Genomic DNA, 17,072 nt, shown 5'->3' with positions numbered 1-17,072 from the left:
GAGAGGGAGAGAGGGAGAGAGGGGGAGAGGGAGAGAGGGGGAGAGGGGGAGAGGGAGAGAGGGAGAGAGGGAGAGAGGGAGAGAGGGAGAGAGGGAGAGAGGGAGAGAGGGAGAGAGGGAGAGAGGGAGAGAGAGAGAGAGAGAGAGAGAGAGAGAGAGAGAGAGAGAACGAGAACACACAGGTGAGGATAGAATGAGCCAGAGAGTGAGTAGGAGCCAGAAGATTAGAACAGATTGCCAAAGTTGATATGAGGCCAAGCAGAGCAATTTGCCAGAGTGAATCAGTCAGCTTGGAGAGAAGTTTGAGTCATAATAGCTGAATTGAACCAGTCACCCAGACTGAAGAAAAAACTAGGAAGGGGTAAGTTTATTTAGCAGCAAGTCTCAGAGGCTGAAAACATTCTAGGCCTAGATAAGATTGTATAGAGGCTAGAAGCTTCTAGGATGAGGCCTAGGTGAGCAGACTGAAGCAGTGAGCTTCTGACAATCACCTCTGGAGAATAAAAATTACAATTACAATTTGTTTTGTTTTGTTTTTCTTCGAGACAGGGTTTCTCTGTGCAGCCCTGGCTGTCCTGGAACTCACTCTGTAGACCAGGCTGGCCTCGAACTTAGAAATCCGCCTGCTTCTGCCTCCCAAGTGCTGGGATTAAAGGCATGCACCACCCCTGCCCGGCCTACAATTACAATTTTTAAATCTGTAATAAGAGGCAAGAGTAAATGAATTCCCACTATTTTATTTCACTTCCTGGAGGAGAGAGGTGCCATGCCACAAGGGGCACACAAGTAACTGAGAAATAAAAATGGAAGTCATACAATCTCATACTTAAGATTAACTATTAGATACATACAGTGTTTCACAAGCCCCCAAACCCACAAAACTTACCAATAAACATTTAGAATAAAATAAAAATGAGAGAGGCTAATGCCATTAGAAATGGGTATCACGGACTGGAAAGATGGCTCAGCGGTTAAGAGCACTGACTGCTCTTCCAGAGGTCCTGAGTTCAATTCCCAGTAACCACATGGTGGCTCACAACCATCTGTAATGGGATCCGATGCCCCTCTTCTGGTATGTCTGAAGACAACTATAGTGTACTCATACTCATATATGTAAAATAAATAAATAAATAAATAAATAAATAAAAGAAATGGGTATCACACACAAAGACTTTGAAAAACAGTATTTTGACTCTATATTCTAGTAAAAATAAAAACTGCACACAAGCAATATACCTGAAAGTTATGATAGACCTGTTTTTCCATAGGAAAATGGGCTGCCATTCTGAAGCCATGCTGTGTGTATTAGAGGATGTCCTGCTTAGCTTTTGTTGCCCTGACATGGGCTAGAATTGTTTGGGAAAAGGAGTGTCAGTTGAGAAGACTGCCTCCATCAGATTGCCCAAAGATTACCTGTAAGCAAGTCTGTGAGACAGTGTCTTGGTTAATGATTAGTGTAGGAGGGCCTAGCCCAGTATGGATGGGACCACCCTGGGCAGGTGGTCTTGGCTTGTATAAGGAAACAAACTGGGCAAACCCTGAAGACCAGGCCAGTGAACAGTGAGTGCCCTCCACAGCCTCTGCTTCAGTTCCTGCCTCCAGTTCTTGTCTTGTCTTTCCTCAGTGACGGTCTGTGACTGTGTAAAATGAATAAACCCTTCCTCCCTATGCCAGCTAATTTTACATCGACTTGACACAAGTTAGAGTCATCTGAAAGGAGGGAACCCCAATTGAGAAAATGCCTCCAGAAGATCCAGCCATAAGCAGGCAAGCCTGGAGGGCATTTTCTTTTCTTTTTTGGAGGGGGAGAGGAAGAGGGTTTCTCTGTGTAGCCCTTGCTGTCCAGGAACTCACTCTACAGACCAGGCTGGCCTCAAGCTCAGAGATCTGCCTGCCTCTGCCTTCTGAGTGCTGCAATTAAAAATATGCTCCATGACCACCTGGCAACATATACAGGATGGCTAGCTTAAAGAGTTTTCAGTCTTTTGTTTTCTTTTTTTGTTTTTCTGAGACAAACTCTCTATGTAGACCATACTGGCCTGGAACTCACAGAGATCTTTCTGCCTCTACCTCTGCCTCTGCCTTCCAGGTTGTTGTGTGTGTGTGGGGGGGGGTGGGTAGGGGGTTGGTGTTGGGGCCCAGGAGTCATCTCACAAACCACACAAACACCAATCTCAGTCAGACAGGGATAGTTTATTGAGCATTTGCCCCAGGACTGATCGATCACGGCCATAGATCAGACGCAGGAGCTAGCTGCAACCTGGAGACTGGATCCTACAGAGCTTTTTAAGCCCTGAAATCCACAAACATCTGTGCCAAGTTATTCCACCAGTCAGGATGTAGGGATAGGGGATTTCCTTAGGAGCATGTCTTTTTTGTACATTTATCCTGCTCCCATTGGTTGGTGTAGTCAACTGTGGCTGGGCGACTTGACTTGCCTAACATTTATGTCTTAACTTGCCAAGTGGGATGTCAGTTACCCACATACATGTCTCTTTCTGCCAAGTAGAATGTCAATTCCCAGGAAGGTCTTGGGAACGTAAACTTTATTTGACCCCCCACTCAAAATGAAAGTTTTTTCCAAATGGCTTCTTATATTGGTGCAGGTGTCTTTCTTATGTTGGGGTCCATCCCAGGGGCAGCTTTTAAAGACAAGAAACCATAAAAGAGCATACATAGGTGCGGAAAGTGCTGATGGGTGGTTCAGGTCCAAGCTTATTTGTGGCTAACTATACAAAGCAGTTCTAACTGACCTTTACTGGTTTCCAAGAACACCATGCACAGAACATAACAGAATATGTGATCAACTAGAGCGGGAGAAAGTTTCCTTATAACATTAGTAGCAAAACAAGATGGCTGGCTGGATAGGCAACAGTCACCTAGGCCTTAACATTCTACTTAGACCTTAAAGAGGGAGAGTGAAAGGAGAGGGGGCTGCAACTGAGATATAAGGTGAATAATTTAATTAATGGAAAAATTATAAGGAAAGACACTGTTTTACAGCAAAGTGCCAGTAATCAATGTAGGAGTAATAGAAATAGAAAAATATTTGACAAATATCATATATAGAATTACTTCAGGACTGAGGCTGCCAGAGACGGAAAGAGGTCACCACACTTAAGCACCATGGCTCTCGGACTCCACATCAGGCAATGTAAGTGCTGATTCTCTGCCAGCTCCAAATGAGGCCTTGTGGCTCCAGTAAAAAGAAAATCCAGGAATCAGAATAGAGATGGTGGTTCCTCAGACTGAAATCAATTGGAATTATGTGGGTGCTTAAGAAGAGACAAGAGAGGGCTGGTGAGATGGCTCAGTGGTTAAGAGCACTGACTGCTCTTCTAGAGGTCATGAGTTCAAATCCCAGCAACCACATGGTGGCTCACAACCATCTGCAATGAGATCTGATGCCCTCTTGTGGGGTGTCTGAAGACAGCTACAGTGTACTTATAATAAATAAATAAATAAATAAAGTTAAAAAAAAAAAAAAGAAGAAGAAGAGACAAGAGACATAGGACCAGAAGAGTCAATGAGACTCTGGTGTGACCGGGAAATCTTCAGCTTTCTGCAGAAATTGGAATTTCTTGAAGGTAAAGTATTATCAGGGTGAGGGTGAAAAATAACACACACCAGGCCCTGCAAGCTAAGCATCCCAGAGAAAAGTGAAATGTTCCCAGAGGCTTATATATGGATGTGGTGGTCTGAGTAAGAATGGCCCCCACAGAGGCAGAGGCAGGCGGATTTCTGAGTTCGAGGCTAGCCTGGTCTACAGAGTGAGTTCCAGGACAGCCAAGGCTACACAGAGAAACCCTGTCTCGAGAAAAAAAAAAAAGAATGGCCCCCACAGATTTATAGATTTGAATGCTTAGTCACCAGGGAGTGGAACTACTTGAAGAGATTACAAGGATTAGGAGGTGTGGCCTTGTAGAAGGAAGTGTATCACTAGGGTGGGCTTTGAGGTTTCAAAAGCCCATGCCGGACTCTCTCAGTCTCTGTCTCTCTGGCTGTGGATCAGGATGTAGCTGTCAGCTACCCAGCACCATGCTCACTACCATGACAATGGACTAAGCCTCTGAAGCTGTAAGCCAGCCTCCAGTTAAATGCTTTCCTTTATAAGAGTTGCCTTGGTCATGGTGTCTCTTCATAGCAATAGAACAGTAACTACGACAATGGGCTTATATTGGACTATTCCTGAAGCCAAGGAAATTCCTGCTTGGTCCTCATGGAGCAGTTTCATAAAGGATTCCAGGACATAGGGGAAAGGGCAGTGACCTTTGAGGTTTCCCTGTGGGGACATCAATGATCTCCATCTTTTCATGACTAGCTTGTGCTACCCCCAATCCCTTGGGAGTTGCTATTATTCTTCACCTGCTATCCTCAGGGAGGACCGACCTGTACCCAGGCAGGAGCCCTGGAGAATACATTCTGTGCCTGTTTCCTGCAGCTCTCCCAGGGCCCCAGCTGCCAGGGCAGTGATTGAAATCTACTCTGATCCAGATTCTAAATAAAGACTGCTGGAAACTGGATCCCAGGCTAGTCTGAAAGGTCTGAATGGTTTGATTCAGTTAACTTGTGATTCATTTTCTCCATCCAACATAACAAGAATAAAACATGAATTCGAAAGAAAAAAATCTGGAAGCTTTCAATGATGTATGCTAAAATTAGTAACTGAAATATGACTTTTACAGTCAAGCACCTCCCCAAATGCTATTATGCTATTTATTATTTACAATAAGAAAACAGTAACTTTGTTTTGTTTTTTTTTTTTATAGTTTTTAAAGAAAGGGTCTCTACATAGCTCTGGCTGTCCCGGAACTATACCAGGCTGGCCTCGAAATCACAGAAATCCGACTGCCTCCCAAGTGCTGGGATTTTAAGGCATGCGCCACCATACTGAGCAGAAAATAGTAACTTTATGTTAGCAGCTTGGCAGGCACACTTAAACCACTCAAAACTTGGTGACATTAAGTATTCCCCAGTAATGAGGCGTCTGCCTTCTGAGAGGCACGAGTGCGCCATTTTTTTGTTGTTGTTGTTGTTGTTAAAAATGTGTAACTTAATCACGTTAAATATCGGGCCAACCCAGGATGAAATACAGTCTACAAGATAACTGACTAGTGAAGTCAATGAGGGACTGAAGCGCTGCTGCAGGATGCAGAACAGTGAAAACACTGCGGTTATATGCTGGTTTGAGTGAAACCTGCACCCTGTGCTGGTGCTGGACGCTGTCCCTGGATGATCTCGTGTGGCTACTCACGAGGTAGGCGTTTAGGAGTCTCGGTCAAAGCTACAGGGAAGCAAGAATCTGATGCGATGGCCGTCCACTCACCGCGTGTGCCACTCGGCAGGACCCAGCGGAATTAGCTTCGTCTCCCGCGTGCGACCTAGAGCTGCGCCAGCCCAGACCCGGGTCTCCAGGATTCCGAGCGCCAGCACTCTCCCTCCCGCGCCTATAGCGCGGGCCACGTTACCATAGCGACTGGAGTCCGTAACCTTAGTCCGGGTGTACCCTGAGCCGCGCTTCAGTCCCGCCGGGCAGAAACAGGAGTCTCAACACAGAGTTCCGATACGTGCGTTGGTACCGAAGGAAGAGAAGCATGGGTTCCGTAGCCTACCGGACTCCCTGAGTAGTGCAAGCCAGTGACCAAGGACCCACACCTGTGGAACCCTGTGCCCTCCCACCTAGCTGGCCCGAGGGTCCCCAGGGTGCCCATCCTGGAGCCCCAAAGGGCTAACTTCAGCTTAGCCGGAGGCGCCGGAAGGCGGAGCGACTGGGAGCTCAGGGGTGGAGCCTGCACATCCTGAGTGGGAGTTATTCCGGGACTAAGGTTTTTCCTTTGTAGACTGCACATGAGACTGTGACAAGGGTGCACATGGCAAGGGTGGGCGGAGGTTGCACCTCCCCACAATGGCTCAAAATAGGACTGCGTCTTCCTCAATTACTCTGCCCTACCAAACACCCTTGCACCCCACGGTTCTTTCAAATACCGCCTGAGGGTGCTGGCTGGCTCACACTGCCACACCCTGCAGTCTCCCAGATGGCCACATCTTAGACCTGCCATGATTCTTTCAAGGATGTGCTGGAACCCTTGGCACCTCCAGGCAGAAGAACCCTCCCCTGAACCCCCTGCACGGCATACACCTCTTTCCCCTGCCTCTTCCTCCTTTCTTAGCGTCACCCATCAGGAGATGGCTAAGGAGATAACATTTACATCACTCTCCTGGAGGACAATACAGGCGGGACTCATGGGTGAAAGACAGACCAGTTGTAGTAAGAAAGGATGTTATCATCCTTAGCTGTCATCATTGTGGGGAAACTAGGGTGCTGTCAGGGCCAGCCCCACACCCAAGGCTCAAAGGGAAGATCCCCCTTGTGTGTGTTACCTGCTGGTGGTGTCAGGCATCCTTGGTGTCCTCGGCTGCAGGTGCTTTCTGCACGGTGCCTCTTCCTTCTCACACTGCTCTGCACAGGATGCCAGTCACATTGGGTCAGGATGTACCTGGGACAGTGCAACCTCATCTTACCCAATTGTACCTTCAGCAATGCTGTCTCCAAGTCCTGGCAACACAGGTGGCCAGGACTAGAACCTGTCTTCTGGGGAGCCAGCATGTGCCCCACTATAGACCACATTGTCTGAGCCTGTGCTGGGCTCCAGGGGCCACTCTACAGTGATCCCTGATACAGGTTAAGACGTAGAAGAGAGGTCAACTGTCCTCGACCACCAGGCATCAATGCCATCATCCCAGTGCGGATGTCATGCATGGGGTCCAGGATGGAATGAGCAAGGAAGGGTAGAAAGGCTGAAAGGCTAGAATTCAATCAGAATTCTGGGATGTCAGAACACAGGCTGACGTGGTGGATGCCTCTGATCACTGAGTGAGCAGCCTAACTTGGTAGCTAGACACTCTCCTAGGACAGTGCCATGCGATAGAAGGCAACACAAGATCTACCCAAGGACACCTGGTTCTGGCCACCCACAACTCGGGAGTCCTTTCTTTGACTTTCGGCCATAGGCTAACCTTGTGGTGGCACTTATCGCCAACACACATATTCACACACATGCACTCATACACATACATACACACACATACAATCCCCCATATAATACACATACATACACACACCCCACATATACACACACACATATGCACACACTTCCCCCCACATTCACACACATACACATACATACACCCCCACACATACACACATACATACACACACATCCCATACACACATATACACACACCACACACACATACATACACACACATGCAACCCTCCCTACATAATACATACACATATACATACACACACCCCACACATATATACACACATGCCTCCCCCCCACATTCACACACACATACCCCTCACATGTATATACACACATGCCTCCCCCCACATTCACACACACATACCCCTCACATGTATATACACACATATACACATGCATACATACACACACCTAACACACATTCACACATCCCCACATACACACAGACACCACACACACATTTACACACACACCCATATACATTCACCCCCTCATACACACACATGCATCACACACACAGATACATACACATCCCACACACATTCACATACACACCACACTCCACACACACTCACATACACACCACACATATATGCACACATATACACACATACATTCACACGCATTCACCCCATACATACACACAAACACACCACACATACATACACATCTCACACACATTCAAACACATACCACAGATATATGGCACACACACACACACATTCATATACACATACACACACACCCTACACATATATACATACACCCCACACATATATACATATCCACACACACCCCACACCCATTCACAAACACACACATACACACACACACACACACACACACACACACACACACACAGATGTCTGCCTTGAGACTCTAGGCCTTGTTGGAGCCACTAGCACAGGGATCTGGTATGAGAAGTAAGGCCAGGCTCTGCCTGGGCACACTCCTATGTGGGCGTGAGCAAGCCACTTCCTTTAGGTTCAGGAAATGGCAGTGTCAAGCTTGCTGGAGTGACTTCTCTATCTGTCAGGGGGCAGGAGGTAAGCTGAGAAGTGGAGACGAAAGCATCTCTGTGAGTGACAATGGATGCAGATATGTGTTCCTTTCAAGGTCCCTAAGTAGGGAGCCACTCCGGGGACGACTATTACTGGCAACGTCTGTCACCCTGTACAAATGGTTCATTTCCTAAGAACCAGGGAATTATTTGAATAGGACCACCAGGATGGGTGGGCTGGCTAGAGACTGAGGACATAAGAGATGATGCTTTAGTCAGGCATTGGTGGTACATGTCTTTAATCCTAGCACTTGGGAGGCAGAGGCAGGTAGATCTCTGTGAGTTCAAGGCCAGCCTGGTCTACAGAGTGAGTTCCAGGGCAGCCAAAGTTAAGAAAAACCCTTTCACAAAAAAACAAAAACAAAACAAAAAAAGAAAGAAAGGCAGGAAAGAAGAAGGAGAGACAGAGACAGAGAGAGAAAGAGAGAGAGAGAGAGAGAGAGAGAGAGAGAGAGAGAGAGAGAGAGAGAGAGGCTTTGGAAGAAATGAAGGTATGTGTCTGAGAAGGCAGCACTGGTCTTGTACACCAGAAACAGCAGCTCAGTCACTGATCTCTCTATCAGAAACCTGTGGTCTTTTCTTTTGCTTCCCTGTGTGCTTGGCCTCTGAGGTCTCAGTGCTGACTCACAGGGAGGGGTAGTAGTTCCTAGTTTCTGATGGACAGTTGGGCAGAGCTTCACCCATCCCTTGGTCTGAGGCATGAGTTTAGCACAAAGGCTGCCTACCCTTAAGCTCCCTTGTCCCCTTTCTATGGTCTGGCCTCTCCTTGAACTCTTGATTCTTCTGTGATGAAAGCTGAGAGCAAAAACATTTCAAAGCAAGGATAGGAAGATCATGACCTCTGTCCCCTTGGTTTGAGGTGTTCCACACTGTGAATCTCTAGTTGGAGTGCAGACATGATAGGCTCCAGGTAGAGGGTGGAGGTGAACCAGGCCTCAGTCAGTAGAGGAAGAAAAATCAAGGGACCAGGTATTTTTATTTTTGTTCTTGGGGTCACAAGCCAGCAGATGTCCAAGCAGTGTTCAACTGAAGTCATAGACCATTGTGCGTGCTTATCTGAACCAGTGCTAAACATAAGCAAAGCAGTACTGACCATGGGGAAAGTCTGCAGTTCAACCCCATTGCTGATGGAGAATGGGCTAAAGGGATGAAGGCTGGATAGATAGGCTGGGAGCTAGACCACCTCCTGCTGACCATCCACACACCTTGTCTGTCTGATCCTGGTCCTGAGCCTGGAGGTCCAGTGGGATGCAGGGGATTACTATTGATATAGACAGAAAGCAAGGGAAAGAAGATCCCGAAGGCCAGTCGGGGGAAGGGGGAGCAGAAGCAGCTCTGCTTGGGCCAAGCAAGACTGAGGGCACCCCAGGGCACCTGGGCTACGTGGACCAGAGTCAGCGTAAGGGTGGTCTTGAAGGTTGTGAGAGTAGATGAAGTACAGTGGACAGAAAAAGTATGAACAAGGCCCCAGGAGAGATTCTCCAGAACCTAAGGGAATCAGGAGATATGGAGAAGATCTCTGGGCTGCTAAAGGGGAGGGAACCTCTAGAAGCTAGGGAGGCCCAAGGATGTCCACAGGAGAAGCCATGGGTATGAGGAGTGGTTGGTGGGTTTTAGGTCTAGGCCGAGCCAAGGCAGAGAATAATCAACACTACCTGATAAGGGTTTCGGTTCGTCTGAGGTGGTGGGGATAAGGAGCAAGGGTCTGTGCAGTGCTGGAGTTGGTAAGTTCTGACAATTATCCCCATGACTAGAGTGTTCACAGACTGCTGTCAGCAGAGGCTGTGCAACCACAGACTGTTCTCTGAGCTCAGAACAGGTCTTCCCTCTGTCCTCAGCTGTACTTTTGGCCACTGGTAGAGCCTTGGTGGCCCTGTGGCTTCTTAGTGTCACCTCATAAGCCAAGACTGGAAAGGTCACTTTAGAGCACCGCCTTCAATCTCTGAAGCAGCATGTTGTCGCCTGCTCTTTAGAGATGGGATAGAGATACAGATAGGCCAGGTGCTGCTCTTGAGCCCTAGGGATATGGAGAAAGATAACAGGCCAAAGAACATTGAGGGAGGGGAGGGAGACACTAGTGATCAGGAATCCAATGGAGGCTTGTGATGGCCATTCTTGGTTGTTGACCTAACTGTATCTGGAATTGACTAAAACCCAAGTGGCTGGGTACACATGTGAAGGATTTTTTTTTTAATTATTATTAAATCAGTTGAAGCAGGAAGACCCACGCCTAACTTGGATCTTTTGAGGTGAGAAGAGATACCTTTAATCTGGGCACACCTTCTGGCCTAGAAGAGGACACAGAAGAGGGGACGCTCTTCACTCTTCGCCTGCTCGCTCTCACACTCCTTCTCTCGCTCCTTCACTGGCATTAGAGCCTATTTCTTCAGGATCCCAGTGCATACTGAAGACCAGCTGAGACATCCAGCCTCATGGACTGAACAACTACCGGATCTTGGACCTTCCATTGGTAGCCACTGTTGGACTAGCTGGGCCACAACCTGTGAGCCATTCTAATAAATTCCTTCATTGGATCAGTTCTGCTCCTCTACATAACCCTGACTAATAGAAGGCTGAATATGCCACCACAAGGCCAGCAGATAGTTTGTACCACAGTAGGTGTGTGTGGAGGAACCCAGAATCCCAGAACAAATTCCCCTGCCCATCCTCCTTAAAGATTGAACTAGGGTACGAGTGCCCTGTTCACCAAATCACCTGTCTAGTTGGAGACTTACAGACAAAATTGTAACTCTCTGTGGGCCTGGCCAGGCTAGTACAAGTAGAGTATTACTGCAGCTAAATCCTGGAATCCCCACAGCATTCCGGTTAAGGAGGAGAGGGAGGATATTGACAAAGACCTTTGTCACCCCATAGGAGAGAGAGAGACCCAAGGCAGTCTGCAGTTTCACAGGGAAAGTCCTGCCAGGCAATGCCCACTCTAGCTTAGGCGCAGAGGAGGGTGAACACACACTTCTAGTCTGCAACCAAGAAAGTGACAGACCTCTGACATAGCAGCACATACCTATAATCCTAGCATGTGGGAGGCAGAGGCAGGCAGAAACCTCTATGAATTTGAGTCCAGCTTGGCTTACATAGTGAGTTCCAGACCACCAAGGCTACATAGAGAAACCTTGTCTCAAAAACAAAACAAAATGCTAAACCAAGTACCATGGCTCAGACCTTTAATACCAGCACCTGGGAGAATAAGGCAAGAAGAACATAACCTGGGCTACACGACAGTGAGATCCTGTCTCAGAAACAAAAACAAAAGACATCTATGTGGCGCTGGCAGTGTAGGTCGATAGATAAACTCTTGCATAGCATGTGAAAGCTCCTGAGTTTGACCTAAAACAACGATAACAAAAAAAAAAATTCCAAACATTTTTTTAAATGCTGAGATAACTGGATGTCCACATGTAGAGGAATGAGACCAGATCTCTATTTCAAGCCGTTCATGGAGAGTATCTTGAAATTGGACAATGGGTCAATGAACCATCAACTCTTAGAAGAAAACATTGGGTAAGGGTTCTATTCTGAACATCAAAAATAAAGAGAAAGAAAAGAAAAATATATGTAAAATTTCATGGCAGAGGGTTTTTGTCAGGACACTAAAACCACAAGCAATTAAAAATAAAGGTAACAAAAGGCCTGTTGGTGTCTTACCTTTAAGCCCAACACTTAGTGGAAGAGGTACAGACAGGTGGGTAGAAATCGAGGCTAGCCAGTGCTACATAGTGAGACGCTGGGGGAGGGGGAATGGGGGCAGTAAACAAGATGTTCTAGGGGCCAGGGAGATGGCTTAGTGGGTGGGCAAAGTTTTCACCTTACAAGTGTGAGGATCGGAGGAATTCAGCTCTCTAGTGTCCATGTAAACGCCAACAGAGTGGGTGTGGTGGCCTCTCTGTGATCTCAGCCACAAGGAAGTGGAAAGTGGAGACAGAGAGTCTCTCAGGCAAAGTAGGTAGGCAGACCAGGCAAATGGTTGAGCTCTGGGTTCAATGAGAGAGAGAGAGAGAGATTCTGCCTTAATAAATAAGATCGGGGAACAATCAAGAAAGACATCTGTCGTCTGTCAATATTGGGCCTCCACATGCACATATGTGCTTAAGTACCCTCCCACATGCTACACACACACACACACACACACACACACACACACACAAAATGATGTTCATTATTGGTCACTTTAGAAATGCAAATCAAAACCACATATGCAAATCAAAACCACAAATGCAAATCAAATCCACACCCATAAGGATAACTTCAATAAAAATAAAAACAGAAAACCCACAACCAGAGAAGATTGGTGTTCACAAGAACACGGGGAAACTGGAAGTCTTCTGCTCTGTGGTGGAAGTGTGACATGGGGCAGATGGTGTGGAAAGCAGCGTGGTAGGTAGTTCCTCATGAAGCTAAACACGCAACAAACACGCAATTCCTGTGTTGTGAGCCAGCAGTTTCACTCTCCCATATATATATATATATATATATTTTGTTTTTGTTTTTTGTTTTTTCGAGACAGGGTTTCTCTGTATAGCCCTGGCTGTCCTGGAACTCACTCTGTAGACCAGGCTGGCCTGGAACTCAGAAATCCGCCTGCCTCTGCCTCCCAAGTGCTGGGATTAAAGGCATGTGCCACCACCGCCCAGCCATTCTCCCATATATTGCTGAGAAAGATGGAGACCTATGTTTGTACAAGGGCTTGTATGTAAATAATCATAAGAGCATAAATCACGATAGGCAAGAGGCAGTAATGGCCAAAATGTCCATCAACAGATGAAGAAGAGATGTATAGAACATATACTTTCTGTCCAAATAATTGTTAGTATTCTGTCTAAACTCCACCTCCACAGTTACCTGGCAACAGTCAGGTAGGCCTGCTCACTATAAAAGGGGCTGCTTGACCCCTCCTCTCTCTCTTAATCCCTCCACCTGGTCATGGCTGGCCTCTACTCCTCTACCTCTCTGCTCCCTTACCCTCTTAATCTCTTGATCTTGCCTGTAGCTTCTCTCTGCCCCCTCCCCCTCCCCCTTCCCTTCCCCCTCTTTCCATGTGGTCATGGCCGGCCTCCTCTCTCTCCTCTCCTCTCCTCTCCTCTCTTCTCCCCTCTCTCTCTCTCTGCCTCTACTACCCCTCCTGGCTCCCCTCCCCATGCCCTGAATAAACTCTATTCTAAGCTATACCGGTGTGTGACTGGTCCCTCAGGGGGAAGAGATGCCTTGGCATGGGCCCGCTGAGACATCCCCTTTCCCCATACCCCTCCGCACACCCACAGAACACACTCTTTATCTCTTTATCTTTTTATAAACACAACAATAATGGGATATTACTCAGTGTAAAAGCAGTGAAGTACTAATAAATCTGAAGACTTTATGGTCAGTGAAAGGAATCGGTCACATAAGGCCACATTCTGAGCCAGACTTTCAATCCCTGTGGCTTTGGGAGGCTGAGGCAGGAGGACTGCAAGTTCAAGGCCTGCCTAGAAAACTTAGTGAGACCTGTCTTAAAATAAAAAGAAGAAAAATGCCTGCAAGCAGAGCGCCACAGTAGAGCACTTGCCTGAGGCCACAGGCTCAGTCCCTGAAAATCACAGTTTCCTTGTGCATAAAAGGTCCACAGAGAAAGAGGCGGAAGGCACAGAAACAGTTGCTACCTGGGGCAGAGTGATTACCCAGCGGGTGCAGGGTTTCTGTGATGGATGATGGAAAGATTTTTGAGAACACTTGCAGGCACTGGATGCCACCGTTTCTTTATGAAAACTTCATTTTAATCTTAAAAAGAGGTGACGCACAAGTAACAGCATACCCTGCTGGGAAAGGGCAATTTGGGGAAGTAGAAAGGAAGACACGTGATACAGGTTGCACTGGGGGTGTCCTTCTGGTCTCTATGTGCACATACATTTTTGCTTTGTATATGTGTGTACTACATGGATACGCCTGACCACTCGGGTGCACGTAGGGGTCAGGGTTAACATTAGGATGTCTCCCTCAATCACTGTGCCTTTTAAGAAAATAGTTACTGTGCGTGAGAGGGAGTTTGGGTTAGAGGGTATCAACGGCAAAGGTGTGGAGGTCAGGTAGTCGGCTCACATTCCACTTTGTTGAGGTGGAATGTGCCTCCTGTTTGTGCTGTAGTACTACATGCTTCAGGCCAGCCGGCCTACGGGCTTCTGGGCAGTTATGATTCTTCTACCTCCCTCCCTTATCGCCACAGGAGTGTTGGTGTTGCAGGTGCTCTCCACAGTTGCATTCAAGTGTTTATGTGGGTTCTGGGAATGAAGCTCAGGTGGTCATGTTGGTGCAGAGAGCACCTTTACCCACTGAGCCATCTCCCCAGCCTCCACTTGGTTTGGAACAAGATCTCTCACTGTTTTTCCTGGATTAGGTGGCAAGTAACCCACCCTTCTCTGTCCACCACCGCCACAGATATAAACCGACAGTCTTGGCTTTTTACATTGGTTCTCGGGATCCAGAGATCTTGGAACTCAGGTTCTAAGGTTGGAAATGGGTCCCAAGAAAATGTCTGCACAATCCAGTGAATTTCGGCAAGGCAAAAAGTTTTACTTCTGCACAAGGATGCAGAGCAATGCAAATCCAGCAATTCAGCATCCCTAAGGGATTCCCACTGGGTTTTAGTCCGGATGCAAAGGGGTCTTGCAGCTCACCCTGATTGTTCAGGGCTCAGACTCACATTCTTTAAGGGATTATGCCACTTAAAATGGCATACCTGATAAGCAACGTGCAACTTCTAAGAACCAGATGCAACCCTGAGCACATAACTTTTATCTTGGAAAGATGCTAAGTTGGGGAGAGACTCTGGCCAGATGATGTCTTTATTAATTTCTTTTCAGAAGTTGGAGAGATGGCTCAGTGATTAAGAGCACTGACTGTTCTTCCAGAGGACCTGGGGTTCAATTCCTCAGCAACATGACAGCTCACAACTGTCTGTAACTCTGGCTCTAGAGGATCTGATGCCCTCACACAGACACACATGTAGGCAAAATGCCACTGCATATAAAAGTAAATAAATTATTTTTTCAGATTTTATTATTTTATGTCTTTTGCCTGCATGTATTATGTGCACATGTGCATGCCTGGTGCCCTTGGAGGTCAGAAGACAGCACTGGATCCCCTGGGCCTGGATGAAATTACAAATGGTGTGAGCTACGTACCACATGGGTGCTGGGAACCTAACCTGGGTCCTCTGTAAGAGCAACAGCTGTTCTTAACCACTGAGCCATCTCTTCAGATTCTGTCTTGACTAAGTTCTTTATAGATGGAATTTTCATGGTTTCATTTAACCCTTTGATTGCGAAGACAGTACATTTCATCTACATTTCCCACACTCATGTTTGTACAGAAAGCATTTTACCCAATGAGTCATTCCAATTTCACCTTCAAGACGGGGGCTTCATGTGTGTGTGTGTGTTTGAGTGCATGCACGTGCGTGCGTGTTTGCCTGTGTGTGTGCATGCATATGTGTGTGTTTAGCTCAGACTGCCTTGCACTCCAAACCTCTTGCCTCAGCACCTGGGTCCTGGGACTGCTGTGTGTGCTACCACACCCATTTGCAATCCGAGCGGGAAGACAGCACTCCACCCTCAAGTCTGCATCTTGCTGTCTACTGGATGATTTGCTCAATTGTGGGGTGTGTCCTGCTCACACGTTCAGACACTTGACTGCCTCAGGTGGTTTACACCCAGCTGCTTCCTGAGGCCACACTATGTGCCGCTGTTGTTCCTGAGCCTTTTCCTCCTTCTCTTCCTCCAGGGCTGAAGGTGGAATGTCTGGTCCTAGTATTCCTTTTCCCTTCTTGGTATCAAGATCTTCTGTGGACAGCTATGCTGAAGCTGACCCTCCAGGCTCTGTGGAGCCTTGGGGTGTTGGGGCTATCTGAGATCCTGTTGTGGCCAGGGAGCAGGCCAGGGAAGGCTGCATCCCACTATACCTGCAGGGGCCCGGGGAAAAAGTGCTCTTGGTGTGGAGTAAAGTTTTCAATAGTGTGTCCTAGATCCTCTGGACAGAGATCACTTAGGTAGCAGGGGTAACAGACGGGCAGCTGCAGAGCTCAGGGAGGGGAGCTGTGCTTGGGACAGAATGTTTGTCCCAATGACTTGGCTTTCTTTACCTGACCCGGCTTGTCTTGGCCCCAATCCATCATGGGGTAGCAACTGGTGCTGGGTGGTTCATGCGGGCTTGTCCAGGCATAGTAACTAATCTGTAATCTGGATGATCGTGAAGAAACTCCATGGGCCGCAAAGTGGCGTCTGTATGGCTCTTTAGAATCTGAAATATTCCTTGGTTCCTGACTGGAAAGAGGTTTGACCTTCCACCCTCCTTGGGACAGCTGACAGAGGAACCTTCAGATAGCTCTCTCGGTATTTCTAAGATCATTCTGGAGACAGAGCAGGAGCCAGGCGGCCGTCTGGGAGACTGGGTGGTTGCTTAAGACTGGTGATAGATCCTTCACATCCCAGGGTTCCTAGGGTCAGAGATCTTGGGAAAGTCCACGTGCCCCAGGGTTCCAGCCACTAAGTCACCTCAGAGCACATTCCAGAGCCTGATGGGACTTGAAGTTGTAGACTGGAAAGGAAGAGGTGGAAAGAGTAGGCTCCCTGGAGGAACATGGAGTTTAGAGGGCGGGGCCAGATCTGACTGGATCCCTGGGGAGTTTCTAGGAATCTGTCACCTGGACGTGGATAGCTATATCTTCCCAAGTACCTTCCTTTCAGAGAGGGACATTCTGGGCTGGTACAGGGCCAGGGTGGGTAGTCTGGATACTAGATCCAGGTCTGAAGGGAGCTCCCACATCATTGCTACATGGGCCTTAGAACTGTAGGGGCTGCACTATGGGATTTGGTCTTCCACTCTAGGTCCTCAATGGCCCTAACTCAGAAAAAATGGACTATTGGGTCCTTTAGGGCAACTAGGTTGCCAAGTCTGCAGAAACTGGTTACTGACGG

At 47.6% G+C, this 17,072-nt stretch overlaps 1 protein-coding gene across 1 annotated transcript in view; it reads right to left on the bottom strand.

Annotated features, from left to right (window-relative positions):
- The window catches only part of Ccdc57 (coiled-coil domain containing 57), a 101,350-nt gene extending 95,889 nt beyond the window's left edge, over positions 1–5,461 (bottom strand). Inside the window, exon 1 of the mRNA XM_028787976.1 lies at positions 5,327–5,461. The gene's annotated coding sequence lies outside the window, so the exon portion shown is untranslated. The remainder of the gene's footprint in view (positions 1–5,326) is intronic.
- Positions 5,462–17,072: the final 11,611 nt, after the last annotated feature.

This window comes from Grammomys surdaster, unplaced genomic scaffold, assembly GCF_004785775.1.
Source record: "Grammomys surdaster isolate TR1022 unplaced genomic scaffold, NIH_TR_1.0 125688, whole genome shotgun sequence".
Classification (NCBI taxonomy): domain Eukaryota; kingdom Metazoa; phylum Chordata; class Mammalia; order Rodentia; family Muridae; genus Grammomys; species Grammomys surdaster.
This window is presented reverse-complemented; position numbering and strand designations above follow the sequence as displayed.